Source organism: Heterodontus francisci, unplaced genomic scaffold (assembly GCF_036365525.1).
Source record: "Heterodontus francisci isolate sHetFra1 unplaced genomic scaffold, sHetFra1.hap1 HAP1_SCAFFOLD_92, whole genome shotgun sequence".
Lineage (NCBI taxonomy): Eukaryota > Metazoa > Chordata > Chondrichthyes > Heterodontiformes > Heterodontidae > Heterodontus > Heterodontus francisci.
In genome coordinates this window covers 4,893,925-4,913,960 of record NW_027141473.1, presented here as the reverse complement: position 1 = coordinate 4,913,960, position 20,036 = coordinate 4,893,925, and positions in this window count along the sequence as shown.

Genomic DNA, 20,036 nt, shown 5'->3' with positions numbered 1-20,036 from the left:
TCAGTTTTTTTTATCCGAATAGTTGTTGGTGTGATTTGTACTGGTACAAATCAGGTACAACTGGTACCGTTTTGGTATTCAGAGTAAGCTGGGTGTTCTTGTTCACATATCAGCAAGTTAACATGTAGGTACAGAAAGCAAATAGTGATAAACAGTTGATAAATAGCCTTTTAATCACCAACCTTTTGTAATTGAGTGAAGAAATCTAATGACAACCGTGGATAAGGTCTTAGTGAGACCACACCAGCAATACTGTTTCTTGTTTTGGTCATCTTATTGTAAGGGAGGGCACACTTAGCTTGGAGGGAGTGAAACAATGGTTTACTACGCTGATTTCTAGGATGAGGGGATTCTGTTATGAGAAGAGGCAGAGTAAACTAGGATATTTAAATTTCTTCATGGGATGTCAGTATTGATGGCAAGGCCAGCACGTGTTGCCTATCCTTAATTGTCCTTGAGAAGGTGATGGTGAGTTGCCTTCTTGAACCCCCATGATATTAGGAAGAAAGTGCCAGGATTTTGACCCATCGACCGTGAGGGAAATGCGATATGGCTTCAAATCAGGATGGTGTGTGGCTTGGAGGGGAACCTGCAAGAGTTGTTGTTCCCATGTGTCTACTGCCCTTGTCCTGCTAGTGGTAGTGGTCACAGGTTTGGAAGGTGCTGCCAAAGGAGACTTGGTGAGTTGCTGCAGTGCTTCTTGCAAGTGGTTACACTGCTGCCACTATCTGCCAGTGATGGGTCAAGCGGGATGTTTTGTCTTGGATGAGGTCGAGCGTTTTGTGTTGTTGGAGCTGCACTCATCCAGGCAAGTGGAGAACATTCCATCACACTCCTGACTTGTGCTTTGTGGATGGTGGCTTCGGAGTGTCAGGAGGTGATTTAAATGCTGCAGAATTTCCAGCCTCTGACCTGCTCTTGTAGCACGGTAATTATATGGCTGGTCCAGTTAAGTTTCTGGTTGATGATGTGGCTAACAAAATAAGTTTAGGATTGCATTAGATGAAAGGAAGTGGTTTTTAAGGTTGCTGGAAAAAGTGGTAAGCCTGAGGATTGGGAACAATTTAGATTCCAGCAAAGGATAAAGAAAGGGAAAAGAGACTATGAATGCCAACCAGTGAGAAACATAAGCGATTGTAAAAGCTTCTTTAGGTCTGTGAAAATAAACAGATTCGTTCGAACAAATGTGGGTCCATTACAGGTGGAGACAGGACACTTTTTGGTAGAGAGACTAAACAATGACTTTGTGTTTGTCTTCACGGAGGAAGATACAGACAATCTCCCAGAAGTACCAGGGACACCAAGGGACTTGCAAAAGTGAAATAAATTAGTATTAATAAAGAGGTGGACCTGAAAAATTATTTGGATTGAAAGTTGATAAATCCACTGGACCAGATGAGCCACATACCAGATTATTGTAGGAGGTGGCTTTCGAGATGGTGGATGCATTAGAGGCTATCTTTCAAAATTCTATAGATTCTGCAAGAGTTCTTGCAGATTGTAAAGTAGCGAATGTAACCCAACTATTTAAGAAGGGAGTGAGAGAGAAAACGGAGAACTACAGACATGTTAGTTTGACTCCAGTCGTGGGGGAAATGTTAGAACCTATTATGAAAGATGTGATAATTAGACACTTGAAAAATAAGGATATGATTGGACAGAATCACCGTGAATTGATGAAAGGGAAAATCGTGTTTGACAAAACTGTTGGAGTTTTTTGAGGATGTTCCTTGTAGCGTAGATAAAGGAGAACCAGTGGATGTGGTGTCTGTGGATTTTCAGAAGGCTTTTGATAAGGTCCCACATCGGATGTTAGTAAACAAAATGGGATGGGCCAACTGGCCTCCTTCTATGCTGTAACTGATTCTGACTTCAATTTTGCTGGATCTCTTTGATGCCATACTCAGCCAAATGCTGCCCTGATGTCAAGGGTAATCACTCTTGCCTCATCTCTTAAATTCAGTTATTTTGTCCCTGCTTGGACAAGGCTGTGATGAGGTCTGGAATTGAATGGCCCTGGTGGAACCCAAACTGAGCATCGGTAAGAATATTATTGCTGAATAAGTGCTGTTTGATCGCACTGACAATGACACCTTCCATCTCTTTGCTGTTGATTGAGAGTAGACCGATGGGATTGTAATTGGCTGCATTGGATTTGTTCTTTTGTTGTGGACAGGACATACCGGGACAATATTCCACATTGTCAGGTCGATGCCAGTGTTATAGCTGTAATGGAACAACTTGGCTCATGGCACAGATAGTTCTGGAACACAAATCTTCAGTACTACAGCCTGAACGTTGTTGGCACCATAGCCTTCGCTGTATCCAGTGCATTCAGCCATTTATTGGTATCATGATAGGATGGCTTGGCCATGTGAGCCGCATGGAAGATGGCAGGATCCCCAAAGACACATTGTACAGCGAGCTCGCCACTGGTATCAGACCCACCGGCCGTCCATGTCTCCGTTATAAAGACGTCTGCAAACGCGACATGAAATCGTGTGACATTGATCACAAGTCGTGGGAGTCAGTTGCCAGCATTCGCCAGAGCTGGCGGGCAGCCATAAAGACAGGGCTAAATTGTGGCGAGTCGAAGAGACTTAGTAGTTGGCAGGAAAAAAGACAGAGGCGCAAGGGGAGAGCCAACTGTGCAACAGCCCCAACAAACAAATTTCTCTGCAGCACCTGTGGAAGAGCCTGTCACTCCAGAATTGGCCTTTATAGCCACTCCAGGCGCTGCTTCACAAACCACTGACCACCTCCAGGCGTGTATCCATTGTCTCTCGAGATAAGGAGGCCCAAAAGAAAGAATAGGATGTGTAGGACTGCAGGGCTTTGATCTGATCCTTTGGTTGGGGATTGCTTTGCTCTGCCTATCATATGCTGCTCCTGCTGTCTGCATGTAGTCCAGTGTTGTTATTTCACTAGGTTGACACTTCATCTTTACGTATGCCAGGTGCTGTTCCTGGTCTGCTCTGCTGCACTGATCACTGAACTCAGATTGAATCCCTGATAATGGTATGGTGAGGGATATGCCAGGCTGTGAGGTTACAGTTCGTGGTTGAATACACTTGTGCTGTTGATGGCCCACAGTGCCTCGTGGATGCCCAGTTTTGTGCTGCTAGATCTGTTCTGAATCTATCCCATTTAACGCTGTGGTGGTGCCACACAGTACAATGGAGGGTATCGTCAGTGTGACAACTGAAACATAGTCTACACAAGGACTGTGTAGTGGTCACTTTGGCCAATACTGCCATGATCAGATGCATCCGTGGCATGTAGATTAGTGAGGATGACGTCAAGTAAGTTTTTCCCTCTTGTTTGTTCTCGCACCACCTGCAGCAGGCGCAGCTTAGCAGATATGTCCTTCAGTACTCTGCCAGCTTAGTCTGTAGTGGTGCTACCAAGCCACACTTGGTGGTGGACATTAAGGTAACTCACCCGGACACTCTCAGTATTTGTTCCAAGTTGTGTTCAACATGGAGGAGTACTGATTCTTCAGTTGAAGGAGGGCAGTAGGTGGCAATCAGCAGGAGGATTGCTTTTACCTGATATCATGAAGCACCATGAGGTCTGAACCACAGGATAAGGACTCTCAGGGCCTCTCCCTTCCAACTGTATGCCAATGTGCTGTCACCTCTGTTGGATCTGTCCTGCTGATGGGACAGCACATTTCCAGGGATAGTGATGGAGGAGTCTGGGACATTGACCGTAAGGTATGATCCTGTGACGATGATATGTTAAACTGTTGCTTGTCTGGTCTGTGGGACAGCTCTCTCAATTTTGGCACAACTCCCCTGATGTTAGAGAGGACGACTGTGCAGTGTTGATTGAGCAGAGACTGCCTTTGTTTCCAGTGCTTTTGTCTGTGCCAGGTAGTCTGTCCAATTTCATTCTTTTTCGACATTTCTATAGCAATTTGATACCACTGAGAGGCTTGCTCAGCCATTTCAGAGGGCAGTTAAGAGTCAACAATTTTGCTATGGGTCTAGAGTCACATGTAGGTCAGTCCAGATAAGACGACAGATTTTCTTCCCTTAAGGTTATTAGTGAGCTAGACGGGTTTCGAAGAATGAGAGGTGATCACATTGAAATGGATGAAATTCTTAAGGAGTTTGATAGGGTGGAAGCTGGGAGGATGTTTCCCTGGCTGTTGACCCTAGAACTGAGGATCACAGTCTCTGAATAAGGCGTCACCCATTTGGGACTGAGATGAAACATTTGTTCTCTCAGAGGGTTGTGTATCTTTGGAATCTTCTATTACATAAGGCAGTGGATGTTCAGCCGGTGAATATAATCAAGATAGAGATCAATAGATTCTTGGAGACTAAGGAAATTATGGACTATGGGGAGAGTTTGGGAAGTTGGAGTTGAGGTAGAAGATTAGCCATGACCTTATTGAATGTTGGAGCAGGCTCAAAAGGACTGAATGGCTTCTGAATGGCTTTCTCCTGCTCCTATTTCTCAGTTCTTATTCTGTTTTTTGGTCAAAGAAACCCAGAAATCGAGGTAAGCTTGTGGCATTGATGGGTAATAGGATGGGGGGTAGGAGGTCGTGTGGATGAGGGTTCATTAACTGATTGGTGGGAGGTGACAGTTGGTGCTCCCCAAGTATCAGTATTGGGACCTCAGCTTTTCAGCATATACATCAATGAATTACGTGACGGAATGGAGTTACATATCTAAGTTACAGATGGCACTAAGTTAAGAGACACAGTAAGTTGTGCAGATGACTATAGCAGACGCTATAAAGGGACATAAACCGATTAAGTGAGTAGGTAAAGTTGGCGGATGGAGTTCAAAATGGGGATGTGTGAGGTAAACCACTTTATATAAAATAGAAAGAAATTGGAATAGTTTCTTAGCGGTTGGAGATTAGGAGAGGTAAATAAACGGAGAGATTTTTTGTCTTTGTTCAAATAACTGAAAGCTAGCTCACAGATAATAAAAGAAATCAAAAAACTATTGGAATGTTGGCCTCTCAAGGAGGTTTCATACAAAAGAGAGGAAGTGATGATTCAGTTGTGCAGAGCCTTGATCAAACTCTATCGGGAATACTGCATTCAGTTTAGGGCACCTCAGGATGGGCAGATTGGTTGTGCAGGGGGTACTGCACAGAATGATATGGTGGGGTAAAGGGTTAAATTATTAGGATAGATTGCAAAAACTTGGCTTATAAACTTAAGTTTAGGAGGTTGAAGTGTTACCATTGATTGGTTTAAGATGATAAAGCGATTTGTTGGGATAAATGAAGATCATTTCCACTGATGGGGGAATTCCGAAAAAGGTGGCACTATCTTAAAATTAGAACTAAGCTATTTAGGTGTGAAATTGGGATGCAGTTGTTCACCCAAAGGGCATGGAAATCTGGAAATTCTAAAAGGCTAGGAATGCTGGGTTAATTCAAAATTTCAAGGCTGAGAGGTGGATTGTTTTGCTGGGTCATGGGTAAAAGTCAATGGAAAAAATGAATTGAGATTCCAAAGAATGGAATTGAGAGAGAAGATAGTTATGATTTGATTGAATGGCCCATGAGGCCTCCTGTATCTATGAATGCAAATAAGATTGTTTAAATCTTTAGGGTTTGCGACGGAGAATATAAGAGGAAGAGAAGGGTAAGAATATTCAAGGTGCCAGAATAGCGAGCTGCACAAACTTTGGTGATTAACATGAAATCAAGAAAGAGTGTAAATAATTTTCAAAGGATCTTTCAGGATGGTGGTCTATATCGAATTTCCAATATATTCCAGACTTGATTTTTTCATCCTCTATGAAGGCAACACATATCAACTATATGCAACAACCAAAACAGTATTAGGCCACATGATGTAAAATGGTGGACGGGATTTTATGGCCCCAGCGAGGCAGAATCGGAGGCAGGGGGACACGGAGCATTGTGACCAATAGCGTCGGGCAAGGCGGGCCAGAGGGCCTGGAGGCAGGATAGACCGACGACCACCTTTGCGCCCAGAGGCATATTAATGGTGAATTCAGGGCCGCTTCCCATCGCCGCCAGAATCTTACCAGCAGCGAGAGGGCATCCGCCTTGCAGGGAAGACGCTTTGCAAAACAAGGTGCCCACCCTGCATGCTTTGAGGGGGGTGTCCCTCCTCCTTGGGAGGTGGAACAACTTTACCCCCTGGGACCCCTGTTCTCCTCGACAGAATGACCACCTCCCCCCATCCTTGTTGGAGCCTTCTGGACTGGCCCCGTCGACCCCGCCTCATCAACCTCTGTTCTGGGGTTCCACTGCTGGGCCTGGGTCTGAGATCTGCAGTACTGGCAGTGGCCACTGTTCATGGTGGCGCTGCTGATACTGCTGAGCTGCCTGCCCTCTGATTGGCCAGCAGTTCCTGGATGCAGGATCCCCATCCCTCTAAAGTCTTTCAAGGGACGGAAATCTCACCTCCTAAAACCTTGAATCTAAAGGACTTGAAGCATCACCGCTGAGGTACACAAAAAGGCAGACGTGGGGTTCTCCCCATCTTTTTGGACTGGTGCAATGAGTCCTGCCTCCAGCAGAGAATCCAGCGTGGTGGGTGTAATGAAGATGACTGACTGCTACAGTTTTTGTTTCTTTTTCTTCAAAAATTACTTGTTAACCACGAACTGCAGAGGAACTTTTCTACCTTTTAATTGGGGTTACTCATGGATCTTGGACAGTGTTTCATTTGTTGGCCAGCCTCCATTTACTCTCCCACGTGTTCTCCCTCACAATATTCGGTCAACAAATTCCAGTTTCAAACCAGATTTTCAAACCAATTCCTGGACAGAATACAGGAAAATAACATGTTCTCTCCCAGGCAATCCTTCTGTTCACTGCTGGCATGTTGTGGTATTATAGCTATGAAAGCAAACACTGTTCTTGTGGGTGTATAATTTAGAATTTTTAAATTGCATTTATAATGGTGGCGCAGTGGTTAGCACCACAGCCTCTCACCTCCAGTGACCTGGGTTCAGTTCTGGGCACTGCCTGTGCAGAGTTTGCAAATTATCCCTGTGTCTGTGTGGGTTTCTGCTGGGTGCTTCCGTTTCCTCCCACAGCCAAAGACTTGCAGGTTGATAGGTAAATTGGCCATTATGAATTGCCCCGACTGTACGTAGGTGGTAGGAGAAATATGCGGATCTGTAAGAGAATATGGGGTTAATGTAGGGTTCGTATAAATGAGTGTTGTTGGTTGGCACGGACTCAGTGGGCCACAGGGCCTGTTTCAGTGCTGTATCTCTAAATAAATAAATTGACTTGCTCCACTGCATGTTTAACTTCAACACCCCCATTAGGCTTTACTTAGAATATTAATAAGCTTCAGGGAGTTTGTTAATCTCTGTTGATCTCTTAATTTGTTCAATGTGTGTAAAAACACCCCAGTTTTATTTTATTGCTCCGTGTGTTTGTGGACTGGGGGAACAGTGACTTGCTGTGCTGGATTATGTATATTTTTATGGCTGGCACGATGAGCATTGAAAAGAATATGAGATACTGGAAGACAAGACCTTGCCTTCCATCGTGTCTACTGTTTCTTCTTCTGTGCAACCGTGTAGTGAATTGGGGGAAAGGGAGGAATAAGAAGCTCAGAGTGCAATGGAGGAGTACGATGAAGTACAGGGAGTGTGGAGAGAAGCCTAGAGTATCTATCTAGTGACCACTAGATGTTGCGTGAATCAGGTGTCTGGATATTTCGTTACAAAGTGAGGATCATTGGGGAGTGTCAGTTTTGAAAAGAAAACCATGATATTGAGTTACCTGGAAAGTTAAGAGTTTGTCTAAGATAATTTGATTTGATGGTAATTAAAGGGGTGAGTGTGAAGAGGGAAAGCTGAGCAGGAGATGCTGACAGCCTGGTACCTCGATGGCTGAAGACATGAAAAGAATGATCAATTGTGTAAAAGAGGAAAAACAGGAGAGGGCAAAATACTCACACATTGTAAAGGTTGGAGGAGATGCATTGACAGCAGGTTGCCTTTATTTTAGAAATTTATTGCAACCTCATAATTTTGTTAACATGAATTTCCCATAATTTCTCTTCCTAACATTGTCAGGGTGGCTGAAAATTATCATTTTATTTTACTAACATTATCTTAACTGGATTGAAATGTGATGACATAAAAACAACAAAAGCTTTCTATCCACCAATGCTTTGTCAAAACAAGGAAGTGAATGATCCATAGCTCATGATTTTTTGATTGAGCTCACAAAAAAAATGTAACACCAACAAACTTAAAGGCAGTAATTACCGACTTTCAGTCCTTGTGATACAGTTACGGTTTGGCATCTTGACTGACCATCTATCAGAATTTTCATGTGGGTTGGGAGACTTGAATGAATTTTTTTTATTAGTTTGTGGGATGTGAGCGTCACTGGCTAGGCCTGTAGTTCGTATCTACTGACTCAAAATCCTACATTGTTATTGCCTATCAGGCAGGTTCCCCTCCTGGTGTCCCTGTCAAACATACGAATATGTGAATCAGGAACATGAGTAGGCCATTCGGCCCCTCGAGACTACTGCTACATTTGATAAGATCATGACTTATCTGAATGTGGCCTCAACTCTACTTCCTGTCTGCCCCCCAAAGCACTTGACTCCCTTGTCAATCAAAAATCTATATAACTGAGCCTTGAATAAATTCAATGACCCAGCGTCTACTGCTCTCTCAGGAAGCAAATTCCACAGGCTAACGACCCTCTGAGAGATAGGATTTCTCCTCAACTCTGTCTTAAATGGGAGACCCCTCATTTTTAAACTGTATCCATTAGTTCTCGTCTCACCTATAAGGAGAAACATCCTTCCAGTATCCACCCTGTCAAGTCCTCTCAGGATCATATATGTTTCAATAAGATCATCTGTCATTCTTCTAAACTCCAATGGGTGAACGTTCAGTCAAACGAACCTTCTCTGAACTGCTTCTAGTGCAATTTCATCCTTTCTTAAGTAAGAGACCAAAATTGTACACAGTACTCCAGATGTGGTCTTACTCAGGCCCTGCACAGCGGCAGCAAAACTTCCCTACTTTTATATCCTATTCCCCTTGCAATAAATGACAACATTCCATTTGCCTTCCTAATAACTTGCTGTGCCTGCATACTAACCTTTTGTTAGTCAAGTACGAGGACACGGAGACCCTTCTGTCCTGCAGAGCACTGCAGTTTCTCTCCATTTAAATAATATTCTACCTTTCCATTCCTCTCATTTTAAACCTGGAGAAACCCGTCCCATTTTAAACATGGAGAAGATCCCCTTTCATTTTAAACGTGGAGAAGATCACCTCCCATTTTAAGCCTGGAGAAGACCACCTCCCATTTTAAACCTGGAGAAGACGACCTCTCATTTTAAACATGGGGAAGTCCAACTCCCATTTTAAACCTGGAGAAGACCTCCTCTCATTTTAAACATGGAAAAGTCCAACTCCCATTTTATACCTGGAGAAGACTACCTCTCATTTTAAACCTGGTGATTCTCCCTCCCATTATAAACCTGGAGAAGACCTCCTCTCATTTTAAACCTGGAGAAGCCCCCTCCCATTTTGAACCTGGAGAAGCCCCCTCCCATTTTGAACCTGGAGAAGCCACGTCCCATTATGAAACTGGAGAAGCTCCTCCCATTTTAAACCTGAAGAAGCCCACCTCCAAATTTAAACATGGAGAATATCCTCCTCCCATTTTAAACATGGAGACGACCACCTCAATTTTAAACATGGAGAAGATCACCTCTCATTTTAAACCACACAAATCCCACCTCCTATTTTAAAACCTGGAGAGGAGCACCTCCCATTTTAATCCTGAAAAAGCCTCCCCCACCTCCTATTTTATACCTCGAGAAGCCCCCTATCATTGTAAACCTAGGGAAGACCACCTCCCATTTAAACCTGGAGCAGTCCAGCCTCCCATTTTAAACATTACCTAATTCCCTCTGTGAATATCGCCCTCTAATTCTCCCCCTGAACCCACTGTAAACACTCCCACCCATTCTAAATACACCTCTGTCTTGTAATAGTCATCCCTCCACTGATTCCCATTCTGTGTCATCTCCACTGTGAACAGCTCCTCTGTGTAACTTCCATCCCAGTCAAAACACCCCTGTGTAATTCCAACCTGCATCACTTTCCTGGGTGCAGCTCCATCTCTCGACAATCTTTAATTCACTTTCATTCCAGTCCAGATAAACCAATTACATCAAATGGCTCTCAGATCCCTGACACCTTTAACTGGTGTCCAGCGAAACACAGGGCCGCGCATTGAACAAGGACCCACAGAGGCTAATTGGCATCCTGAGCAATGAACACACAACTAGATCCCCGTCCCAGACATATCCCTCCATGCAAAAAGGTCTTTCATCTGTTCTCCCCATCACCCACACCCCCTCGGCATCAAGGAATCATACACACAGACACACACACACACTAGTTGGCAGAGGGACAAGAAGAGGCCATTCATCCCTTTGAGCCTTTCCCACTCATGTTAGATCATGGCTGATCTGTCCCTTCCCCCACTGAGCCACAAGAAGACAGGCAGAGACAGTCGGTGAGCAGATACACAGAGAAGGGAAGAAACACTGGCTTGGACTTGGACTTGGTACCAATGGTGTAACCCGGGATGTGGTGGGGTGGTTATGAATCGGCCGCCAGTTCTGCATCTACTCCCTGTTTTTACCTCAATGGGAGCAAAACTCGGGAGCATTGGAAATCAGGATCCCGTTCCACAAACACCCTGTACAACACCATGGCAGCGAGATCATATCCACCCCCAAACAGAGGGATAGAGACAAAGAAAGGAGAGATCGAGGGATTAGGACAGAACTTAGTGAGGCAGAGGGAGAAAAACAACTGGAGAGTGAGATCAGGAATGAAAAAGATTCAGGCAGTCAGAAACCAATGAGAGAATCTAAGAACAGAGAGCATAAACAAAAATAAGGGCACAGAGAGAGGGAGATGGGTAGAGATGGAGACATTCACAGAAAGAGAGAGAGATGGGGGTGTACAGAGAGCATGCAGCAGCGATGTAGATATTGAGAAAGATCCCGGACAAAGAGAGAGACGCAGAGACAGAAAGATATGGAGGGGCAGAGATACATGGAGACTCAGAATAGAGAGGGGTGTCTTGGGAAATGGGGTGGGAGGTTCAGAGATAATCTTGCAGGAAAGCAGATGGAAAAGGTTGTATTCGACTCACAGCAGGGCCACGTCAGTCCATTCTAACTTCGTTTGCACAGGCGAGGGAAAAAAACGTACCCACTCACAGGAAATCAGAAATGACAGACAAATGCGTGAGTCTCTGTTGCACAGATATTCGACCTTTCCAAACTGTCCCTAGTGAAGGGTTTGTTGAGCTAGCACAAGTGCTTATCAATGTGAGAGCACCATATGGTCGAGTATCAGTATCAAGTGTGTTACCAAATCCAAGTACAGTTTCAAGAAGGTGACATGATGTGGCCGAAGAAAACAGAAATCAACTAATTTCTCAAATTACATACATACTACAGGATGTGAATGTGGGAATGACAACTAACATGTGGACGGTCGATTGCCATAAAATCCATTATCTGTTGAGAACTTGTCATTAGATCTCTGTAGATTTTCAACTTAATGTCAAAGTTTTCACAACAGCAATGTTTCCGCTGGAGGACGCAAAAACTGGTAAAAGCATCAGGCGTGAGATTTTCAAGCTGCTCGTGAATACTGTTTTGGATTGGACTCAGCAAATTTAAATAAATTAGTCTGGGCGACCGATAAAGGTGCGAGCATAATGCTTGCTCTTGGAAATTATCGACATCTGCATTGTCAGGACCGTATATCTTACACACTCCGTCAACATTCACTTGATCCAAATCAATTAGCTTCCGAAGCATTGGCTGTTGTAGAAACTATACATCATGCCAAAGACTTACTGACATACATTAAACGGTCTGGTCTTGCTGGGCAGTTGTCTGGAACTGTAAATCCAATGGGAGAATCGAGGTACAGTTGTGTCTCACTCACACTGAATTCAATTCAGGATATTTATCATGAGCTACACAAGAAACTGCAACAGCACGGGGAAAACTGCAGGCTGTAAAACTTCTCCCCAATGTCTTGCAGTTTTTGGTTGATTTCCTCCAACCATTTTCTGAAGCTCAGAGGGAACTCGAGGGAGACCAGTATCCTACATTGAATCTGGTAATTCCGTGGTTTGAGTAATTTAAACTTTCTGCAGATACTCCAATGAAAGCAGTTCTCAGGCAACGGCACAGAGAGCAGCTTCTGAAGAAAGTTGAAGTAAATGACGTGCATAAGATAGCAACATTTCTCTGGTCTAATCTTAATCAGCTGAGAATTTTGTCCAGGTATGATAGAGAAGAAAAACAGTAAATGCTGCAAATACTCAGCAGATCTGACAGTGGAGAGAAGAGCAGAGTTAACGTTTCACGTCAGTGACGTTTCATCAGAACTGGCAAAGGTCAGAAATATGATAGGCTTTAAGCTAATAAAACGGGGGTGGTGCAAGAGATAGCAAGAGGCAAGGTGTTGCTAGGACAGAGTCACTGGGAATAACTGACCAGAAGGTGCTCGAACGCTTTGTGTTTCAACACACCATTAACATGTCATTTGCCTTTGCTCCATGACCTACTTGCTGAGTATTTCCAGCATTTCTTGCTTTTAGTTTAGTATAGTTTAGAGATACAGCACTGAAACAGGCCCTTCGGCCCACCGAGTCTGTGCCGACCATCAACGATCCATTTATACTAATCCTAAACTAATTCCATATTCCTACCACATCCCCACCTGTCCCTACCACCTACCTAATACCAGGGGCAATTGCAAATGGCCAATTTACCGATCAACCTGCAAGTCTTTGGCATGTGGGAGGAAACCGGAGCGCCAGAAGGAAGCCCACACAGCCACATGGAGAATTTGCAAACTCCACACAGGCAGTACCCAGAATTGAACCCGAGTCGCTGGAGCTGTGAGGCTGCGGTGCGAACCACTGCGCCACTGTGCCGAAAATGTATTTCAAATTTCCAGCATCTGTAGTATTTTGCTTTTATGGTCGGCAAAACGTTTATTCTTAAGTACGTAGACTTATCAACAACTTTAATACAGAAGACCCTGTGAAGGCAACGAAAGTCGTTGAAAATGACCCCACAGCTGCCAAAAAACAGTAACCGAATTTCCTGAATGGGGAAATGTTCATGAAGAAGTGGACGCAAATTATGAAGTGCTGCAGTGCACAGCACAGAGGCCTGTTGTGTTAGCAATGGAAAACAAGCTGATCTGTTGGGCTGGTGGAAGGAACACAGTGTTGCATTCCCTAAATTTGCCCGACTGGCTCGAAATATACTTTACGTTCCGGCGAGCAGTAGCAGCAGTGAGAGGAACTTCAGCGTAGCTGGAAGGACAATCGACCAGCGGAGTACTGGCATTAAACCTTCCACTGTTGACACATGGCAATTTATAAAACCATTTATTCTTTTATTTCTTTGTTGTTGCTTTGTCTGTATTTGAGACTATTAAATCACCTTACTGCTTATTGGGTCCTTCGTTGGGGTCGGCTGTATGTTTTCTTTTTAATCTAATGTTCGATGCGATTTAATTCTGTTTTATCTGGTTATTATCACAGTGCTGTTTGTGGCAGCTTGCTGTGGGCAATGGCTGCTGCATTTCTTACTTTACAACAGTGACTGCAATTCACAAAGACCTTCATTGGGTGGAAAGTGGTTTGGGACGTCCTGAGGTTGTGAAAGGGGCTAGAGAAGAGCAAGCCTTTCTTTGTAGAGAGAGAATGGATAATCTCATGAGAAGACTGCTTAAAAATCATGAGAGAGTCTAACTGTTGTTTGAAAGTCTCGGAAGAGACAGGTTGCTATTTCTGACAGAAAAGATAAATACTGTGTGTATTTAAAAGTTATCTACAAAAACTTCGTTGGGCTCCAAGAGTTGGGATCTTTAATTTTATGCACTCAAGGTGTTGTAAGAAAGATGTTCAATAAATATCTAACTGTATTTGATCACTGTTGGCTTATTTGGTTTGCATTTTAATCCTTCAAATCAGGGTTTCTGGGATTTTTTTCTCTTCTAAGACTGAACTGTAATTTTATAGAGGAACAAGACAGTCCAGTGTGTAAAAACAATTAACAAGCAGCACTTGCTGATTGTTTATATGGCAGTGCTACAAAAAAGTTACAAAGATCCCAAAGGATAGATGGACAATCCGAAAGTTTTGGACGGTTGAGAGTCACCCATGACATCAAATAACCATGGTCAGATTATTTGTTTGAAAAGTGATACAAACCTTTATGTAAATATTATTAAATGCAATGCCATAAATTATTCAGCATACTTTGTCAACACTGGCATATTTTTGTTGTTGTTGTTGCTTTCTAGTCTATTCGAGACGCTGGCCATTATGAGTATGTTGATCAACCAAAAGTATTCAGTCAAGCAGCACTGCAGATCTGAAGTACTGTAGACTAATGATCAGACAGCACCGGGAATCTTCAGTACTATACATTAAGAAAGCCTGCTGTCTGATCTGTGATTTTTCCAATCAATCAATTTTTCCTTTCACTGAAATGTACCTTCCAGTCCAATCTCTCCGAATTGAATTCATTGAGCTTAGGAATAGAAGTAAGAAAATGATCATTGGCATCTGTGTTGCTCATGTCCCCGTCTTCATGACCTTGCACACCACCACCCCCTTCCTCCCACACACTCCTAATCTCTACAGCCCGACAACCCTCCGCAAACTGTGGTGATTAAGAAAAGGGAGGGTGTAAGGCAATCATTAGATTTCTTCCCCTGATCACTATCCAATGAACTCGGCAACAACATGCTCCTGTGTGACATTAGGGGTGGGGGTGGGGCTGTTGGTTCCTGGTGCTGAGATCAGGTTCAGATTCCCCACAACTCCATCTTCAGGAATAGCTTGCTGTCGTAACGGATGAACCAGATCACAACGTTTGGAACAAGGTAGATCACATTAATCTGTTTGATATTATTAACTTCATTACGACGGTCGAGTCGGGTCGGGTCGGACACGAAAAATATTAAAGTACTCGGGCCCGGTTCGCGCTGGGGTTGGATGTGATCCAGTCAGGCCCTGGTCTGGTTGTCAATTTATACCCGAGCAGGCCTTTACTGCTAGCATCCGGGCTGTAGTAGTGAAGACACGAGCTGCAGTACCAGCAGTGTCCCAAGGCAGGCTCACCAGTCCAACCTCAACACTGGCATCTAGCCAACAAGGTGAGCAATGCCCAGTTATTCCTATCCAAAAACAGCAGGACCAATCCAATCCAGTTAATTATTGCGCCTTCAGTCTACTCTCATTCATAACCAAAGTGATGGACGATACAGTCGACATTGTTACCACGCACCACTTAAACAGCAGTAACATGCTCACTGATGCTCAGTTTAGGTTCCAGCAGAGCCACTCAGCTCCTGACATCATTGTGCCCATACTCTAATCTTCCAACTTATCACCGTGAAGCAGCAAACTGACAGAAAACAGTGAGCAGAGAGACGGTATTATAATATCTGAAAATTATGGAAATATTCAGCCGGTCAGGCATCCTCTGTGGAGTAAGAAACAGAGGGAAAGAGAGCACGGCAGGAGCGGAGATTTAAAAAGCTTTCCAAAAGGACAGTCTGAGAACAGACAGAGAGACAGAGGGAGAGAAAGAGAGGGAGAGCATGGTGTGAGTGGAGCTTTAAAAAAACGTGCCAAATGGACAGTTGGAGGCTAGAAATAGAGAGATGGAGAGAAAGAGAGCATGGCAGGAGCAAAGCAGGGGAAACATCGAAAAGTAATGTTTGAGTGACAAGACAGTCGACAGAGAGAGCAGGGAGTCTAAAAGCCGCCGGGATGAGTATACAGTTATTTTGTTAATTTTTTCTGAATCTCAATCAAACAAAAATAAAATAAGACTTGATCAATTCAATATTGCGTAAACTAAAAGCTAAAGCTGATTTTATAGTGGTTATAATACAGAGTGAGAGAGAGTCCTACAGGGAGTGAATTCGTTCATTTGGACAGCTTAATACATAAGCTGCATCAATTATTATTAAGGCTTATCAGTATTTATAAGGTTTACTTATTGTCGCGAAGTTCATTGGAATTATCAAGCTTTATTAGCATTGGCAAGGTCTAATACCAGTAGGAAGGTCTACATATCTGTGTAATCAAGAAAAGCATAACATCAGAACAAGTAAGTAGCTGGTGAGTATTTTTGAGTCGTGTTTATTTTAACTAGTGAACTGTATTGATTTTTAGTCGGCTTTATCATAACGAGTAAGGTTTTATTAATAATTTTGAGGTGTGCCAGTATTAATCTGATATGACCTCCTTTTTCCTGAACCGTGGCTTCCTCACCAACCCCCCCCCCCACCACCCCCCGCTGTTGTTGACAGGGCCCTCACCCGTGTCCGGCCTATTTCCCGCACCTCTACCCTCACCCCTTCCCCTCACTTTCCACCCCATCAGCCTTCATATCCAAAGGATCATCGTCCGCCATTTCTGCCACCTCCAGCATGATGCCACTACCAAATGCCTCTTCCCCTCCCTTCCCCTGTCAGCATTCCGAAGGGATCATTCCCTCCGCGACACCCTGGTCAATTCCTCCATTACCCCCACCACCTCTTCCCCGTCACATGGCACCTTCCCCTACAATCGCAGGAGGTGTAATACATGCCCATTTAACTCCCCTCTCCTCACTATCCCAGGCCCCAAACACTCCTTTCAGGTGAAGCAGCGATTTACTTGTACTTCTTTCAATGTAGTGTACTGTATTCGCTGCTCACAATGTGGTCCCCTCTACATTGGGGCGACCAAACGCCGACTGGGTGACCGCTTTGCAGAATACCTGTGCTAAGTCTGCAAGCAGGATCCCGAGCTTCCAGTTGCTTGCCATTTCAACACACCTCCCTGCTCTCATGCTCACATCTCTATCCTGGGATGATGCAGTGAACATCAACGCAAGCTCGAGGAACAGCATTTCATTTATCGATTAGGCACTCTACAGCCTGCCGGACTGAGTTCAATAATTTCAGAGGATGACGGGCCCCCCATTTTAGCTTTATTTTTAGTTATTTTTTCTTTTTTTTTCTTTTGTACAATTTTTACAATTTTTTAAATGTTTATTTCATTTAATCTTAATTTGTTCAGTTCGCTTACCCACTGTTGCTTTTCATGTTTCTACTTGCTGCTGTTCAATCCTCAGTCCGTTAGCACCCTATCTGTACTCATGCTTTGTCTTTCAACACACCATTAACATATTGTTTGCCTTTGCTCACTGACCTTTTGGTCAGCTATGTGGCTTTATCAAATCTACACCTTCTCCTTTGTTATCTTTTGCCCCACCCCCACCTCACTTGCTGATAACCTTTTACATTTCAAATACTTGCCAGTTCCGAAGAAGGGTCACTAACCCCAAACGTTAACTCTGCTTTTCTTTCCACAGATGCTGTCAGACCTGCTGAGTGGTTCCAGCATTTCTTGTTTTTGTTTTAGTATTCGTAAGGGTTCTTTTTCAGCAGTAACAAAGGGTCACCTATGAAACAAAGGAATGGTAGGGCTGCATCAACCTCGATAGTGCACCTCCTGTACTATGTGGGAGCTCCAAGATACTTCCCATGCCCTGGAGAAACATTTGTGCAGGGACTGTTGTCAATTGCGGCAGCTTGAGCTCTGGGTTTTGGAACTTAAATGGCAGCTGGCGACACTGCGGTGCATTCATGAGGATGAGAGCTACGTGGATAGCACGTTTATAGATGTATCCACCCCACAGTTAAATAGTACGCAGGGAGAGAGGGAATGGGAGACAACCAGACAGTCAAAAAGAATCAGGCAGGTATTGCGGGAGACCTTGAGTGCATCTCACTCTCCAACATGTATTCATTTCTGAATACTGAGGAAAGTGGTGCTCCCAATGGGGAGTGAAGTCACAGCCAGGTCCATAGCACCACAGGTGGCTCAGCTACACAGCAGTCTGCAGGGAAGACTGGAAGAGCTACAGTGACAGGTGGTTCAATAGTCAGGGGAACAGACAGGCGTTCCAGTGACAGCAGGCGTGAATTCAGGATGGTGTGGTGCCTTCCTGGTGCCAAGGTCAAGGATGTCATTGAGCGGCTGCAGAGAATCCTGAAGGGGGATGGTGAACAGCCAGTAGTTGTGGTCCACATCGGAACCAATGACATACTTAGAAAGAGGGATGTGGTGTTGCTGTCAGTATTTAGGGAACTAGGTAAGAAATTAGCAAACAGGGCCGCAAAAGCAGTAATCTCTGGAATATATCCCAGTTCCACGCGCAAGTGAGTATAGAAATGGAAGGATAAGACAGATGAATGCGTGGCTGGAAAGATGGTGCAGGATGGAAGGCTTTAGATTCCTGGGGCACTGGGAACAGCTCTGTCGAAGATGGGATCTGTACAGGCCTGACGGGTTGCACCTGAATCGAGCCGGGACTACGTTCTTTGCTGCACATTCTGCTAGTGCTATTGGGGGCGGTTTAAACTAGTTTGGCAGGGGGAAGTGGACCAGAGGGTAGACTCTGTTGGGACAAAATCGGAAATGAAAATGGATGGCAGAATATTAATGGATGAGTCTGGAAGACAGAGGAAACAGATGTTAGAAATAAAGAGTTTGCCAGTGTTCAAGGATATCTATTTCAATGCAAGGAATATAGCAAGTAAAGCAGATGAAATGAGGGCACTGATAGACACGTGGCAGAATGATATCATAGCAGCTACAGGGACATGGCTTAAGCAGGGACAAAACTTGCAGCTCAGCATTCCTGGTTACAGGGTTTTCAGACACGATAAGGAGGGGGAATACGAAAAGACAACGGGTGGCAGTTTTGGTCAAGAAAACTATTACAGCTGTGAGGGGGGATGATATGCTGGAAGGTTCATCGAATGAGGCTATATGGATTGAGCTAAGGAATAGGAAAACGGGCAATCAAACTGCTGTAAGTGCACCATAGACCCACAAATAGTCATAGGGAGATAAAAGAGCAGATATAGGCAAGGTTCTGAGAAGTGCAAGAACAGTAGGGCAGTAATAGTGGGGGATTAATAATAACCCAATATTAAAAGGGATAGTTTTAGTGTGAAAAGACATGAGGGAGCAAAAGTGTTGATGTGCATACAGGAGAACTTTTTTGTCCAGTCTGTCGCCTGTCCAACAAGAAAGGGTGAAGCTTTCGACTTCGTTTAGGAAATGAAGCTGGGCAGGTGGAAGGAGTGACAGCGGGAGGTCATTTTGGTGGTCGTGAGCATAACTCAGTCACTTTTAACATAATTATGGAAAAGGACAGAAATAGAACTGGAGTTCGAGTTCTCAATTGGGGCAAAGCCAATTTTACTAAACTGAGGAGCGATTTAGCTAAAGTGGACAGGAAACAGCTACTTGAAGATAAATCGATGACAGAACAGTGGAAGGCATTCAAAGGGGAGATTCAAGGGGCTCAGAGTAAAGGTACCCACGAAGACTAAAGGTGAGGTGACAAATCGAGAGCCCCATGAATGTCAAGGAGCCTACATGTTAAGATAAGGGAGAACAGCAAAGTTTATGTCTGGCACTGAGAATTCAACACTAAAGAAAGCCGAGAGCAGTATAGAAAATGGAGGGGTGAAATAAAAAAGGAAATTAGGAAAGCAAAGAGAGGGCATGAAAGAATATTGGCAAACAAAATCAAGGTGAACCCAAAGATGTTTTAGCAACAAATTAAGGGTAACAGGTATCTAAGGAGAGGGTAGGGCCCATAAAAGACCAAAAGGTAACCTATGTGTTGGTCAGAATATGTTGGTTTTTTTTAGTGTATACTCTGTGGCTGTCTTCAGAAAAGAGGATGATGATGCAAATATTGCAGTTAAGGAGGAGAACTGTGAAGTATTGGATGTGATAAACATAGGGAGAGATGAAGTATTAATGGGACGAGCATCCTTGGAAGTTGATAGCTCACCAGGTCCGGATGAAATGTACCCGAGGCTGTTAAGAGAAGAAAGAGAGGAAATAGCAGAAGGTCTGACCATCATTATCCAGTGGTCACTGGATACAGGTGTGGTGCTGG